This window comes from Meles meles, chromosome 2 (assembly GCF_922984935.1).
Source record: "Meles meles chromosome 2, mMelMel3.1 paternal haplotype, whole genome shotgun sequence".
NCBI lineage: Eukaryota > Metazoa > Chordata > Mammalia > Carnivora > Mustelidae > Meles > Meles meles.
The window spans coordinates 18,843,389-18,860,911 of record NC_060067.1 but is presented as its reverse complement, the minus strand read 5'-3'; the positions used below and the strand labels follow the sequence as shown (position 1 = coordinate 18,860,911).

General features: G+C 36.0%; 1 protein-coding gene across 17 annotated transcripts in view; it reads left to right on the top strand.

The window, feature by feature from the left end:
* ADGRL3 (adhesion G protein-coupled receptor L3) overlaps positions 1–17,523 on the top strand; it is an 811,968-nt gene that overhangs the window by 319,870 nt on the left and 474,575 nt on the right. The window lies entirely within an intron of this gene.

Below are 17,523 nucleotides of genomic sequence, written 5' to 3'. Positions count from 1 at the left end.
TGCATTTAGCGGCCTCCCAGCAAGTCGCTGAACCCTGCATGCTTGTTCTGCATTAGAGCCTCCTCATGATGCCAAAATGTTTGACTTCAAATTTCTGAATGGGTTTGAAATATCTCTGCAGTATCGCAGGAAATTTCAAATTACTTTTAGTGGCCATTTCAACTATTGTAAAATGCGATGCTATTTTAACAGAAATTTTAACATTTCTGATCATCTGCGTGTTTGGGGAAGAAAAAAATATCATCAATGGAAACTACCAAGTTTTTGAGGAGCGTAGGATGAAAACATCTTGGTTGGGAATTGTGTATAGTCATTTAAAGCATAAAATCTGATAGAAAAGTGATAGAGAAGCAACATAATTTTCTTATGAAAATGTTGACAGTGCTTTATAATATTGTCTTTGCACCTGGCAAATGCAGTGAATGACATCTATCTCTTGAAGCTCTAGTGAGAAATAGAATACTTGCAAAAATTCAATACTATTCTTTTCCCCAATAATTTGTCTAGTACTTAGGCAATATAATTTTTCTCACTAACCTCCATACAAGCACTCCTATCCCTCTTATTTCCTATAGGGATATAATATAATAAGTATAATGTGATATGTAATATATATTTTCTTTATATATGTGATATATTTTTATGTTAATATTCTTTGATAATATTTAAACAAATCGATAAGTTTATATGAATACAATATGTATATATTTCATATATATTTTTCATATATATTACATATATGAAATACATTTATATTATATTATATACCATATTAATAGTTTTATTTGTAAACTACATGAAAACAGCTGGGAAGCATTTGACTTGGGGAACTATAACTATTGAGTCTTTTCCTAATACAGCGTCACCTCTCCTACTCCATAATTTCTTCAGGGGGATATTCATACAAGAAATACTGGCAAAGGAACATGAAATAGCTCCGAGCTTATCTTCTTAACCCCATAACCGTATTCCCTGGTAAAATAAACTGGAAAACTTGGTTTTCAGTTCAGGGACCAAGAGAAAAATATCGTAAACCCATCTGAAATGGATTTTTCAATTCTGACATGTAAGAGTTAAACCTACCTTTTCAATTCCTGCAGCTACATAAAAAGAGGAAGTGTGAGAGTGACTTGGCCCTCATGGTGACTCTGTCTGCTCAGTCACTTAGTTCAGTCTATGGCCTAGAATCTTTCCATCCAGATTCGCATTCCTTCCTTGGTGTTGATGATTAGTGATGGGGAGTGCATATACTTCCACAGAAGTGTGTGCAGTTGTTTCTAGTGTGTTCAGCAAATTCAGGGAAAGTGTATAGTAAACATTCTTTAAGAAATTCTTTTTTTTTTTTCCTCCTGCTCTTTGTTTTGTAGTATCATTTCAAACCAGAAGTGTCTATATTGGATGCAGTCATATTGTTCACAGCATGTGCTTCAACAGTTGAAAATTTTCCTTATGATGTTGGCTTTTGATTTATATTATAAAATAATAATACAAAATTAATATTATATAACTTCCTTCAATGCATGTACATGCATCGCAGTTTCTAGTACTCCTGAGGAAGAAATTAAAAAACGAAGTTTAATTTTTGAGTAAATGTTATAAATATTCAAGCCAGCAGCTAACATTCACACACACACGCACACACGCATACGCACATCTGCTGGCAACTCAGTTTTGAGGGGGAAAAAAAATCAGAATATCAGTCAGAATACTTTGCCTATAGAACTTTTGCTAAGAAGTTGGCTGAATTTAAATGCTCCCCAACATTTATAGCTTAATAAGATTTTTCTATGTCACTAGCTTTTACTTTTTGCCATGTATGTGACAACTTTTCAGTACAGTAATGGGTTCTAAATCATGCTTTTCTCTCAACTTACAAATAGGAAAATTTCATTATATTTTGCTTTAGACAGAAAAGAAAGCATAGGTATGTGATCTCCTAAGTGGAGACTGAGGTAAATGTCATGTGATTTTAAAAGGAGCCTGCAGAATCTTGTTAATCTGTTATAAGGAGACAATATTTTTTGAAAGTTGCTTTGGTGCAAAAATAATTTTACCAGTGAGGTAAAGAGCATCTGAAGGTCATCTTCTAGTACTCCCTAAAGAAAAAAATAAAGAAGAAAAAAAAGTAAATATTACAGGGGCATTATCTTTCCTGATACAGAAGATGATACATACAGCTGGAATGCTTGGACACGTATTAAAAATGAAAGTGAAAGGGAAAATACCACATTACTTTGAGCTCTTCAAGTTCAAAAGACAGGAAAGAATGCAAACAAGATGATGTCCAGTGAACTCTGGCTCCCTCCCCTTCTTCTTTCCTCCACCTTTCTTAAAATAAAAACAACTGTTTGCTACAGAAGCAAGATAATCTAAGATACAGAAAACTCAGAAATCAATATAAAGACATATTAATGTAATTTTAATTGAAAAATCAAATTGATGCTCCTTTTAAAAATGTTAACCTCTGTATTTGTCCTATAGATAGCCAGACAACTGAGGAGAAACCCAACAAAAGCAATCCTAACAACATTAAAAAAAAAAAAATCTTTTTATTGGTTTGAAATTAAACTTTGTCCTTTTTTAAATTTTGTCTTCATTTGACTCAGGATAGCTAATAACCGTTCTTAAGAGTTAATGAGTGTTTGGATTCACAGGAATTAGGACTTCACAGTAGAGCAGCAAAGCATAAAGAGTTTAAAAACATTGTTCTCAGAAGACATGTTTCTCCTTCGCACATTAAGGCAGAAGGAAGTCTGAGGGCAGATTGCCCAGTTAATGACTAGATCTCAAGACTTTCCCTTGAAGCCAAAGGAATGTAAATGTGGTATTTATTTATTTATTTACTTATTTATTTATTTATTTATTTAACAGACAGAGATCACAAGTAGGCAGAGAGGCAGGCAGAGAGAGAGAGGAGGAAGCAGGCTGTCCGCAGAGCAGAGAGCCCAATGCGGGGCTCGATCCCAGAACCCTGGGATCATGACCTGAGCTGAAGGCAGAGGCTTTAACCCACTGAGCCACCCAGGCGCCCCTGTAAATGTGTTTTTGATCAGGATTTTCCTTGGTTTAATTGTGATTCTCCTGCAGATGCATAAGTTCATTGAGATGATCTACAAATAACTCTCCTGCAGGCCACACATGGAGTGTGCAGAGTTCATAGAGGTGTTCTCTCAGAATGCAGCGAAAGCTTTAAATCTTGGCAAGTCATAAAATACACTACCCTGTGCTCATTTTAAAGCTTACCTTTGTAAGAGCCAAAATGCTTTTACAAGGAAGTTGTGTATTCTATCCATCCTTTGGGAGAATCAAATCAAACTCTGCCATCATTGTTTTTTCTCATTTTTTCCCATTCTTGGGTTTTTTGTATATAAATGGGAATGCTTTTATGATAATTATAAGAAGAAAACTATTTGATTTGTTTTGTTACTTTAAACAAAAGTAAAATTGATCTAAATTATAAAATACCGGATGTTCCATAGTTCACTCTTGCCCTTAGTTATTTCTTCAACAACACTGGATTGGGCATAAATCTCAATGCACTGGACTGAGTCCTAGGAAGACACAGACAGGAAACTCAAACTTTGATCTCTCAGTGAGCACTGGGACACAATAGGAGAGTACAGTGTGGCAGGTGCTTGCTAGGGGATATCTACCCTATAACCAAAGAGGCCAAAACCTTGTTTGTAAAAGTATGATAAACATAAGATATGGTCTGTGTATGTTCGAGAGGGAGTTCTAAATGTAGGAGCAGAAATTATATGGAGAAGTGATTAAATAACGATCTGATCAGGATGGCACGATACGATGTTAGTAAAGTTGAGACTTTTGCTGATGGGAGTGAAGGAACAATTAAATTAATTTTACAGGCATTAAGCAAAGACTGACCTGCTGCCTGTATTAACAATGAACTAGAGACTTCAAGACTGGAGATAGGCAGGTTATTCTATTGAGTCAAGTAAGAAATGATGCTAGCCCCGTCTCAAAGAGTGAGTGACATTAGTAATAATGAGGATCAACTGGCAGGAGTTAGAGATTCATGGGATATGTGACTAGGCCAAAAGAAAACTCAGAGGACAAAGAGGTTTCTAGCTTAAAAGAAAGCATGATGAGTGACTGTACCACTTACTGAGGTAAGAAAGACAAGATGAAAGAGAGAATGTTGGTATGGAATGATGGTGTTATTAATCAAACACGTATAAGTAACTTCTTCAACACATTCCTTTCAATAGAAACATAACTTTTTGGCCCCTAATTAAGAGCTCATAACTTAAATACAATATACAAATCTGAAAAAAAGATAATTAAAAAAGCTATTTGTTGATCATAAGTTATTCTCATCAAAAAGAAAAAAAAATTACCGTTCTTTGTGAGGCGTTCTATTTTGTCTTAGGTATGATAAGATACTCTGTAACAAAAGAGCATCTCCTAGGATTTTTATTCAATCCTTCTACCTCCCAGTGATGCCTAGCAGGGTTAGAGTGGAGCCAAGATTAGATCTGACTTTGAGCTCTCTTGTGTTCCCGGGAGACAACGGAAACAGAATTCTTATTATAGATGTGCATTTGCAGTAAGTACTTCTCAGTACTGTGCAGGGAAACAGGTTGAACAGTTCGGACAGTTGATCTGCAGCTTAGATATATTTGACATTCATTCAGTTCTTAGTACAATGTTCCATGTCAAAATTTGGAAGAATACCGGACACTAATTTGCTCATATTTGTACTTATTAACAGCATAACATGACACATCATTTAATAAAATAATAACAAAAGATAATCTCCATGTGTCTTTTGAGAGTACCTCAGAAATGAATCTTGATTTATACTCTTGCCTAATTAAAACTGATTATGAGACTCGCCTATCCTTTGATGACATTGTAAAGGGATACTATTTCTTAAAGAGATGTATAATATTCTGAGTGGGTAGGAGTCTAGAAAATCAAAACTGTACTAAAAAAATAAGCATTTTTAACGTCACGAATCTAAGACCATAGCTGAAGAGCTCACCTAACGGTAGAGGTAACGGTATTGTAACAAACTGATAGAGGCAGGGAAAGGGTGGCAAAAACCCTTTCGCTGGGTTACTTGTTGAACAAAATGATTTGGGAATGGAGTCAATTCTTTCATATACCATGAACTCAACCAACATGATAGGGTAAACCAGTGGCCATTGGAATAAATGAGGAACAGGGAGTGGTAAATGTGAGATGCTTAAAAACCTACAGGCCAGAGCATATACATCTGGTAAATACGATTAGTAGGCAACACATTTTCCCTTTCCTCAGACGACATTGCCACATATGTCTTACTCTTCAGCCTCATGGAAGTTCTGTCAGCTTACCAAACAAACCGTGCCCCTTTCTGTATCTTTGCAAATGATATTATCTTTGCCAGTTGGAATGTCCTATGCTACCTGAGTCCTCTTCAGCTTAGCTAAAAATTCGATGTAGGGTTGAATTGTATTGATTTTCCTTTGTATTCACCCATCCCAAGCCCTATTCTTTTTTTTTTTTTTTTAAGATTTTATTTATTTATTTATTTATTTGACAGAGATTACAAGTAGGCAGAGAGGCAGGCAGAGAGAGAGAGGGGGAAGCAGGCTCCCTGCTGAGCAGAGATGTGGGGCTCCATCCCAGGACCCTGAGATCATGACCTGAGCCAAAGGCAGAGGCTTAACCCACTGAGCCACCCAGGTGCCCCCAAGCCCTATTCTTGAAAGAGCAGTTACCTTTCTTAAGCATGGGCATATAGTGAACAATTTCTCTTCACTTCTGTCTGGTTTTTATATTTGCCTTTGCTATAACTGATGATCATTAGAAAATCTGAGACTGTGTTACTCTTACTGTTTTTATTAATGTTACTTATATTGACTCTGATAAGTTATCCTTCTGGCATGTTCTCATCTTTTTATTCCCCCTACTCCCATATTTTTTGGAAAGGCTCATTCTAATTTTGTTACTACATTATAGTCTGGCACATGTAGGTAAAGACAAGGCGTTCATAGGGCGATATGGACATGAAGGAACTTGTCACAGAAGGACAGATTAATATTGCTATAGCAATGGAAAAACCTCTGTTTTACAAGCTCAGTCTTCTGGATGTAATTGTTACTGCAAGAGAACAGTATAACGTGGTCTTCAAAGTGCTGTGTTAGCTTCTTGTCTTATATTACTATAGTATTATTTCAGAAAAGAGACCCTGTTCACTTTTGTCTTACAGTGAGGTTTGCCAAGGTAGACAAAAAGTTAGGTCTAATTAACATTCAAAACACATTATTTGCTCATTACTCTTTAGAATTCTTATGTACATCTAGGGCCATATTATACGTTGATGTGGGAAAAAGGGTAATGGGTCTCTACAGAAATAGGTAAAACACAAAGGTTAAAAAAAAATAAACCTTCCAGCCCTGAACATGATTTCAAAGCATTTCTATAGGAGCTTGTTTCTTTCCCAAATGGTATTAATACCTTAATGATGAATCCAGTTGAAAATAAATGTGTTAGTGAGTTTGGCCTTAAACAATTAATAGGGAAATATGATAAATTCTTTTGTTTCTTTTGACATAAACTGTAAATTAAATCATTTCCCCTTTTTCGTCTGAGAAGGATATGAGTAGCTTCTCAAAAGGCTTATGGAAATTATATTTTATATAATTTTTATAAATTATAAATTATATATATTTTATTTTTCTTATTACAAACAATATGAATAATGGGAACTAGAAGCTAAACTGACATTTAGGCAAAAAAAAATGTTCCTTTGATTTAATTAGGAATGTATTGCAAGTTATTTCATTAACTCATTACTTTAGTATCTGCCATGCGTTAATAATTGTATATGTGTCCCAGAGGAGCACATTTGACACTATCATGACAGATACTTCTCAGAATAAATTAGTCAATTATTAGTAAATCCTTTCCTTTTTCTTCTGTTTCCTTTCAACTTAATGTATATAGCAAAAGAGATCTGCAGTGTATCCCAGATACAAAGGAAACTTCCACTGTATTTATAGAAGCCTTGACCCTAAATTAAGATGAAAGGTGAGGACAGGACAGGTGCTGTGTATAAAACTTTATACTCTCATAGATTGGCTTATGTCTATGTTTTTAGATTCTGCATTTGTCATACAGTCTCCAGTCTAGAAATACAGAAACTTGGTCAGGCACTCTATTCTTTTTCTCTTTTATATATATAGTTCATTAAATTGATGACTTTCCCCTCACTATGATTTCTTTCCCTCGCTATTGACTACCTGAGAAGCAATTTCTTTTTCTTGGTTATTAGACATATCATTAAATTTTCACCATTTTGCTTTTAATGATTCAGAGAGAATAGTACTATGAATCACCATTATTATCTGAGCTTTGTGGTCAGAAATATTTAGGTCTAGTCCCACCTTCACTTTTGGTTAGTGGTTTTAACCAAGTTCAAGGACTTATGTTTGAAAAAAAAAATTATCTATTCTGTATAGTGTGATGATAAAAGTACATGCGTTGTTGTAATGATTAGGTATCATATATAAATATATTAAATATGATAAACATATAGTCCTTGAGACCAGTAAGTGTTATCTACCACTATTTACCCCTACCCCTTTTTTTACTGGCTCTTTTTTTTGGTAATAATTATACCAGAGATATGAAATGAAAGATCCATGGAGAATTTTCAGTGAATTTATTTAGTACTTGTTCATATTTCTGTTTGGGTTGAAGAAGAGACAAAGTAATATTCTAAAATACTGTCTTTATATTTTGGCCACATTATGAGTTGATAGCTTGGGTAACTAAACATAAGTGTTTAAAAGAGAAAATAACTCAAGTTAGTTTAATTCACATACTTTGTGCCTGTAATGTACATAGAACACTCTGTAAGGCATTTCCTTTCCTCCCAGATTTGTAGTCTGTTGTCGGAGACTGAAGTATACCAGTAAGCGTCTGACTATCATTTGGTGAAACGCAGTGTCCCACAAGTGCTGTCGTGTTTTAAAGAAGGAGGAGATGGCATTCCTGGTGTGCCATGGGGATGGGATAGAAGGGAGAATGGGTAAAGCATTCTTAGATAATGTGGTATTTTAATTAACTCCTGAAAATCCCTAGGATCCTTTGCAAGCATAGGTGGGAGGTGCTGGGGGTCCTCCAGAGTCTTGAATTATGTGAACAAAATTTTAGTTGGAGAGAATTCTGTCATTTTCATCAAATAGTGAAGAGTCTAGTTTAACCAGCAATATATAGGCATGAGGAAAGAAGTAGTGGGGCAGGAAGTTTGAAGGGTAGGTTGTAACCGTCTTGTAGGGGGTCTTAAATGTCCAGGTGAGACTTTGTACATAATTTTGTCTGCAGCTGGAATTCTTTAGAAGCTCTTGATCAGAGTTGCAGTGTAGAAACTATCAGGATGATGTGGGGAACTTGAGGGTAGAGTGGGACTTGAAAGTAGATCAGTTAGGTTGATGCCGTAGGGCAGAAGGTAATGAGTGTCTGAACTGGGGAGCTAGCAATGGGGAGGGAGAGAAGATGAACAGTGTGAGAGACACACAGAGACTGAATCTGCAGAGCTTGGTTACTGGGTAATTGGACGTAGGAAGTGAGGAATAGGGAATCAAAGATGCCTCGGTGGCTGGGTTGGTACCATTCACAGAATTAGGATGTCAAGAGGAAGCTTTGGTTTTCAGGGAAAAATGGTGAGTTTGGTCTTCAAAATACTGGGTTAGAAGTGTAAAGGTCAGGCAAACTCTACGATATGAATCTAAATATCAAGGGAAAAGTTATTGCTAGTGATAAAGTTAGGAGTTTTCAACATAAAAGTGATAATGAAGGCCGTGTGGGTGAGATTATCCAAAGCAGAGAAGATAAGAGGCAATGAGAGATCCTGGGGATACACCTACATTTAGGGAAGAGAAAATTATAAGTTGTTGAAGGTGATCAAATCATGGGTCGACACATTGGTAAGATAGAGGAAGTCCCAAACCTTTTTTATGCTTTGCCCCTCTGGCAGCCTTTGCTAATGCTAATCCACAGAAAGTTCATATATACAAAATGATGACAGAGCATGAGCTAAATGGATGAGAAAATGAAAGTGTTTTTGATTCTCAGTGATAAATTATTGATGCCATGATCTTTCTTAAATGCCTTATGTATAAATAGAGCAAATAATAGGGGATGAGGTTTATGAGTATATACGATGGAATCAAGGAAGTATGACTAAGTTTAGTAATTTTCTCCTATTTAGGGATTGCTTTTCCCTGTTCCTTTTTGATCATTAGTTAATTATAATACATCAGGCTAAAGAAGTGCTGGAGTGAACACATTTTAAAAGTATGTAGTACAAATTTAAAACATTTTATTTCTGGGATGTTTAATACTGCTGGAGATTAAAAGAAAAACACTAAAATCTTTTTGGATCAGACTTATAAATTAATAATTAAACTAAATATTATATATTGTAATGAGTTTTAACTGAATGAATTTAAATATATTTATATGTAGTCTGTAGTCAAAAAAAGAAGGTGAAGACTTGTTGAAATACTTAAATCATTTTAGAATTTAAAAATTATACTACGGGGGCGCCTGGGTGGCTCAGTGGGTTAAGCCTCTGCCTTCAGCCCAGGTCATGATCTCAGGGTCCTGGGATGGAGCCTAGCATCTGGGCTCTCTGCTCAGCAGGGAGCCTGATTCCTCCTCTCTCTCTGCCTCTCTGGCCTACTTGTGATCTCTCTCTGTCAAATAAATAAATAAAATTTAAAAAAAAAAGAATTATACGTTAAAATTATTTAAAATTATTTGTTAAAATTATTTGTCATGTTTATCAAAACTAGGCTTAAAATATAAAAAAAATTAACATTATTTCCAAAGCATTTGCTTAGACACAAAAATACTTATATCCTTCTTTATTTCTATGTTAAAAAGTAAATGCACTTAGACTTTTACTTTTTAAAATCTTAGGAATTCAAAAAGATTGGCTTCTCAATTTTCTTCGAAACTGTTGATCTTGTAAAAGTAATTTAATCCCACACTTTCACATCTGGAAAAATATACATACTATTTTGTTCATCTGATATTTATAAATTTGGTTTGCCCATATTAAATAATGTAATTACTTATAGAAAATGAAAAATAATTTGATTATTTATAATGGGAAGAGAGTCTAGCAGAATTATTTGAACAGCTTATGAAAATATGTATTTTGCTGGTTTATTTCTTACCTATATTTTATTTCTCCTGTTAAACAAATCTGTTTACTATTTTAAAATAAATGTCTACTACAACATAGTATTGTCATACACATATACACAAGTGCCTATCTATAGGGTTGTAGATAATAATTACATGTGTGAAATTTAAACAAAGTAGAAATGGTTAAGTAGCCCATGGATAGAACTCTACTTTAGATTATATATATACTCTGTTAAAATCTTTATTTGTGTTGTGTTGTAGTTCAGAGAATGTAAAATGTTTATAAGATGTAACTATAAATCTAAAATGTTATTATTAATCGAAAACGATAAGACTTGTTTTGATTTTTTTCATGCTACATAAGGTATTTACTTGTTTTCCTCGTACAAGATTGTGATACAAACTTTGAATTATGCGGCCATATGACATGGGACATTATAAGTATTTTGGTAAGAGCTGTAGTAATTTCATTTTCTGGGCCCTTCCCAATTTAATGGCTTCATCTCTTACAGTTACTCCTTATACCCATGCCACGTCTAACTCTGTTGCTTTGGGTTCTCTTGTGGCCATGCCCTTCTCTCCCTTTTTTGCCTTTCTGACTCCCAGTCATATTTTAGTTCTTGGTATTTGGGGTAAGAGGCAGTGTAATTTAGTGATAAAGAGGATTGTTTCTTGGACCAGAATGTCCTGTGTTCAATCCAGACTCCATTACTTCCCAAATGTCTGACCTCTCCAAGCCTCTCTGTATCTTTCGAATAGGAGTAATAACCATAATAATTCATAGAGTTGTGGTATTAAATGAGTTAATCTGTATCATTTACTTAAAAAATGTTATAGCATCGGTAGGTAATGTGTCAGTGAGTGTATTTTTCTCTTCTCTCTTTTAATCTGTTCTTTATTGTCTGGTGTCACTTCCTGTGGGAAGGCTTCCTTGATCCCTGGCAGCTAAGGTATGACAGCACTATTATACCTCGTCTGTTGACTTCTCTGTTTTCTTCTTTGGACTCTGTTTAATAGTAGACACTGTGCCTTTCATCTTTATATTCTAAGTACCCAAAACTGAGCATGCTCTGTGAAAGGTATTCATGTTTGTTGAATGAGTAAATGAATTAATGAGATTTTTGAGATATGTTCTGTTGTGTGGGAACTTATATAAACTCCTAGAGAAGTTATAATAAGGTCATGGGAGTGAAAGGCTCACAGACCAAGATGACAAGATTCTGGAATCAGGTGGTTTTTTTCTGTAGTGGGAAGCCAAGGAGAAAGCTATAGTGTAGATGTACACAATTAGCACAGAGCTCCAAGGGATGGACTGGAGGAGGATCACATATTAATTCTGTTTTATACAGTGTTGCAATATCCTAATTTACTTTCTGCCTCATCAGTGACTTTCCAGATTGTGTGGTTACAAAGACGGATAAGCAAGGAAGCTCAGTAGCTGAAGGGGTCTGAAGGTAGCACTGGCTTCCTTTGTTGGAGAGACACAGGTATGTGTGTACCTGATCACAGCCGTAGTTCACTGTTTAATGTATTGTGCTGCTATGGCTTATATCTGTTTTTTAAGCAGAGACTCCATGGGTCAGAGAGGGACCATAATGGATGTCCTTAAGGGAGGAGGATTTAGGGATGAGTAACTGTTACTCTGGAGGTGACGTGATCTGGGATTTATGAATATTTAAGGCTTACGGTCTTCCCTTCCTATTCTAAGTAACACTCTTATTTGTTCTTTTCTTGTTACTGATGTGTAATAGACTTCTGTTCCATTAATTCTATGTCTGTGAGTTACTTACTGTCTATTCTTGATACATTTTATGATTCTGCCTCTGCCTCCCAAATTACCTGCCTATATATTATGTATGTGTAACACATAAGTTTTATCTGTCCTGTTTGTTTCTTGTCTCTATGGCAGATTGACTGTTCTCAATTAAAATGGCAAATACATGGTGCATGTGTTATAGTTAGGCTGACCATATGTCCTGGTTTTCCCAGAGAGACCTGTTATCCTGCAGGAATCCCTGATAGTGTCCTCTTTCATTCTCAAAAGTGGCCCGATTTGGGTGATAATGTATATAGTCACCTTAGTATTAATCTACCATCTGCTACTTGTAGAACTATGTAAATTGAAGTAATTTGTATAATATCCCATCCATAAAATTAATGGGTTGGCTACTATATGTAAAGCCCTTGCCAAATCAAAAATTCTTTGATATTATGGAAAAGAAGTATGAAGCTTTTTCCTTCTTGAGTCTACTACAACCCTGAAGACAAGTGCATTTTTCCATTTAAAAATGGATCTAAATGCAAGTTGAATATAAATGCAGGCATTAACTACTTTGAAATGTGCAAAATTACACTTTTAATTTATACTTGGGGCAAAATATTTGAGACATTGTGACCATAGACTTTAAAATTGAAAAACTAAAAGCACTTTCATTATTTCTTTAAAAAGGGAGTATATTAAATAAAAGGCTTTGAAATCATTATATGTGGTTTTAAGAATATTTTATGGCTATGAGTTCAACCTATGCTTATATTCCTTATCTGTACATTGAATTAACTAGTTGGCAAGGAATACTGGTTTCTGAGGAAAGTAATGATTTTAGTTTTCAATATGATAAATTTCTAGGTGTTCATGAGCCCATTCTGTAGGAATTTTGAAAATAATGGGAATTAAAGTAGATTAGATCTTTAGCAGCAGATTTGGATATCACCTACAGAGAGAAAAAAATCACATAAATGTATGAATTGTTCCAGAAGGGTTAGTGTAAATGTAGAAAGGAAGTGAGGAGAATTTGGATAGCATTTCTGACTGTTTTTGCTGATTAGTTGTTCCCTGGGCCTTTCAAGATTAACTGTAAAAAAATATATATATAGTAACTAGTTTTGCCCCATCCTCAAAAACAAAACAAAACAAAACAAAAATAAAAACAAAACAAAACAAAACAGTCTTCTCAGATTATATGGATATATGAATTGTTTCATTTTAAAGATTTTATTTATTTATTTGACAGACAGAGATCACAAGTAGGCAGAGAGGCAGGCAGAAGAGGGGTGGGTTGGGGGGGGCAGACCCCCTGCTGTGCAGAGAGCCAGATGCAAGGCTCCATCCCAGGACTCTGGGATCCTGACCTGAGCCGAAGGCAGAGGCTTAACCCACTGAGCCACCCAGGCACCCCTCATTTTAATGAGGCACTATTTATTTCAGTATTTGTCATGGCTAGAAAATTCCATGCCTTGGCATTGAGTTTGGTGAACACAGACCGTGGAGATACAGATTTTGTCTTTTGGAATTTTGCATGTAGGTTGTTATTCTAGTTTGAAGGGAATGGGGATCTCTCCATTCATTATTCAAGTCTTCCCACACCCCTGCTTAGGTGATCGGACACTACTGAGGGAAAAGGTACCATCAACCTGCTGCGGTAATGGGAAAATATCAAGAGATTTGATAAGTGATTAAATGACTTGGGCTTGGTGGAAACGTCTTCATTTTTATAGGTGAATGGAGAAGCAAGAATGATGGAGATAGATGTATTGATCTGTGCATTCTTGTATAAGTGTAGAAGGCAACATTTGATAATAAAATGTATTAAGGGACTTATTGCACTATCATATATAGTTTTGTGTATATACAACTTTCCTCCTTGATCATAAGAGTCTTGAGATAGGGCACTGTTTTTTATTTACCATGTACTTGCTAGGGTTCTTAATATTATCTGTGGCTCATGATATTTGCTCAATAAATGTTTCTTTAATGATATATGAATTAAAATTCAAATGCAAAATACTTGTGATCTGTAGACCACCACCTATGAAAGCAGGGGCAGCTGACAAGATATTATTATGCTTATATGGCATATCACTGAGGAACCTATTAAGCAATACAAGGAAAGAAAAAGGATAGACAAGGAGGATGTGTGTTTGCACCCACGTTCTTTCATAGACCTGAATCTCAGTAAAATCTCATGAGATGCTTTGCCCCGGTCCCTACCCTACAGGAGCCAAGTTTCTCTCCTAGTCTAACTTAGGTCTTACTAACAGAGTTCAGTTCTGATTTCAGTTGTTTGCTTCTGGGCTTGGTGGAAGCTGCTCAGTAATTCCCTTAGGGTTGCTGGGGGATTTGGGGAGGTGAGGGAGGAAAGGTGAGTGCCTTGCATCATTCTGTGACAGCCTCAGGGGTTCATTCAAGAACCTTCTTGGCTTGCTGTGGTGAGAGCAGTGAACAGCCCTCCAGTTGGAAGGACATTATAATTAAAGCATTTCATTTCCTTCATTCAGCGAGCATTTACTGTGAACCTACAGTGTATAAATAAATGACTGTCTGGATGAATAGGAGAAACGTGAAGATTTAACCCCTGCTTGGGATGAAATTATAAATCAGTAGACCAAATGAAGCTAGAAGGGGAGCAAACCTGATTTAAATCATCCTTGAGGGATATGGGATGCTTTCTGGCATGGAATTCTCATGTGTGATGTGTTTCCTAATTTTTTAATGGTACACCTTCTGTGTCCTCATGTCTGTATTACTTTGTCCTTAGTGATTTTTTGAGAAAAGCAGACAGTTCTTTCTATCCTCCAATATAATTTTTACTGGTCTGTGGAAGTATTATTTCCACCTCCCATAACCCAACTTAAAAAAAAAAACATAGCGTATGTGTTCCAAATGAAGGTGTTGTGTTTTCTGCCACATGCATATAAAGTAAGGAAAGGATCATTTTGGCTTTCTGAGTAAATCACTTATTTGATTTCATCCAGTCTGTTTTATAATACTGAGTAGCTAACAAGCTAAAACAAAATATTTGGCAGAGTTGATGGTCTCTTTCCTTAGGAGAGATCTTAGAATCAGGAGGCGTGCCTCAATTTATATGAAGGTCACCGGTGTGCACTGAGTGTGTGAGGAAGGAAGGCAGTCAAATCTGCGCAGCTGCCTCTGGACAGGAAAAGTCTTGCATTTATAGCTAGAGCAGCTCTTTGCTTTATCTTCCAAGTTAGAGCAAGAGCTTCTGTGACTTGAAGTGGGGAAGAAAAAAAAGTTTATCAGCGAGATCATTAATAACTTGGGACTCAGCTTTTCAAGTTACAATTAGATGCTCAACAGCTGTGACCTTCAAGAGCTGCTCATTACTGTTGGTCCTGATTGTTCACTCCCACTCTAGAGCTCTTTTCAGAAAGACTTTCTCTGACATCATTGACCCCAGGGGTCAGAGTGAGAAATGAGTCTTTAAGCATTCATTTGTAAGTCTTGTTTCTACAGGATGCTGTGGATGTGGATGTGTGTGGTAAGGAATTCTGCCGGTTGGGTAATGCTTCACTGTAATCCAGCTGTTTGGTCACATCCCAATTAGGACCTGTCTGTTCGATGAAGGGGCGCTCCTGGGAGTAACAAGAAGATTTAGTGGCCTCCAGAACAGAGTAAAACTGATGGTAACGCAGGCTCTGTTTTATTTAGATGTTTAAAAAAAAAATTTTAAAAAAAGATCTCAATGCACATGCTTGCCAAGCCCTGTCATGCACTGTGTAGCGTCTCAACGGATCAGCAGGGATTTTAAACATGCTGTGGGCTCGCCATACACTGCAACCCAAAGAGAAAGTGGGGATTAGAGAAACTGTAGTGAAGTATGAAATGAAAGCTCAGCTGGAAAAGGAGGACTGGATTATGTTCAGCTTCTTTGCCTCAGTTCCTTTGGATATTAAGAAAATGGGGCTCTTAGGAGAAAAGGGATTTGCTTTCTCAAGGTGTAGTGCATAATCTCTGTATTCTGAAAGGAGTCTTAATTAGAGAAAAGCCATCTGTCATAAAACAAAGACTAAGCAAACCTCTAGGAAGGTTGATAGAATTTGTTATTATTGATAAGGACTTTTCTGGCCAATTAAGACTCAGAGTTAAATTTAGTAGTCTTTGGGGAGTCTTGTCAGTAAAATGCATATATGACGAAGCTTTCAAACATGCAGCCGTAGTAGTTTCAATCTAAGATCTCAGACATAAGCAGTTATCGTGACATGCCAAATACGATCTCTAGATAAGGCAAGAGTCCTGGTTCTAACTTATTTTCTTTAAAACCGTATGATCCAAATAGCTCCTGTGCCCTGTGTGTTTCTGAGTTCTCATCCGGACTAGGTTAGACTTGGATGATATGTAAATTTCTTGGGAAACTATAATTACTGGGACTGTAATCTCTCTAAGAGCTTCTGTATCCTCTGTCTTTATTTTATCTGTCTTTGCTAGTTTCACTGTTACTAGCTTCAGGGACCAAAAGAACTCTTGAATATCTAAGTAGATTTTGGAGGGCTCTTCCTTTGCCTCTGGGGTTACCATCTCTGCCACAATGCTAGTATTTATTTGTTTGCCATGTCTAATGTTACATGGTTAGGTTATCTATTTTCTATATTTTGCAATGTCCATATGCATGAATTTTTTAATACTATGATTTCTAAAGCATTGCTCTGCATTCAAATGTCCAATAAGTTTCCTTGAAAAAATAGTTAATGATGAATTTGAAACTATTGTTGATACTTTTATCAAAGAAATAAAGATACAGATAAATATCAACAACAACAATAGTAGTAGCTCATTTATTAAAAATATACTGCGTGCCAGGTATTTTTCTAAACCATGTACGTGTATTAACTTATTTAATCTTTGTAACCAACCTATAATGCAGGCACAATTATGTTGAAATTGAGGCAGAAAGAAATTAAATGACTTGTCCATACTCATGGCAGAATTGAGATTTGAACTCAGGAAATGTACCACAAAGTCTGAAATCTTTATTTCTCTACCACATTTTAAAACACCAATACTGGGGCGCCTGGGTGGCTCAGTGGATTAAGCCACTGCCTTCGGCTCAGGTCATGATCTCGGGGTCCTGGGATCGAGCCCCGCATCGGGCTCTCTGCTCTGCAGGGAGCCTGCTTCCTCCTCTCTCTCTGCCTGCCTCTCTGCCTACTTGTGATCTCTCTCTCTGCCAAGTAAATAAATAAAATCTTTAAAAAAAAAACAAAACACCAATACTGAGTGAAATACAATAGACTTTCTTCAAGGCATCTAAGATTTCCATATGTTTCAGACATTCGAATTATTAAACACATTCTTAAAGCTGGATTAAATATAGCAGACTCTCAAGAGAAAAGATTGATGCATACAGCACACTTGTCAAGGTGAATTCATTGTGTCTAAAGATTCATTAGAGCTTAATGCTTTGATATTTTCAAGGAAAACTTTAGATAAAGATGAAATGTGCGCATACTGGAAATCTACCATTGCTAATTACTGACAGTAAGGGGCATCCGTGGATGTAGAAAAGAAGTTACAATATACAACGTTAATTTCACTAGACTTCTTTCAAAGGCTAAATTTGA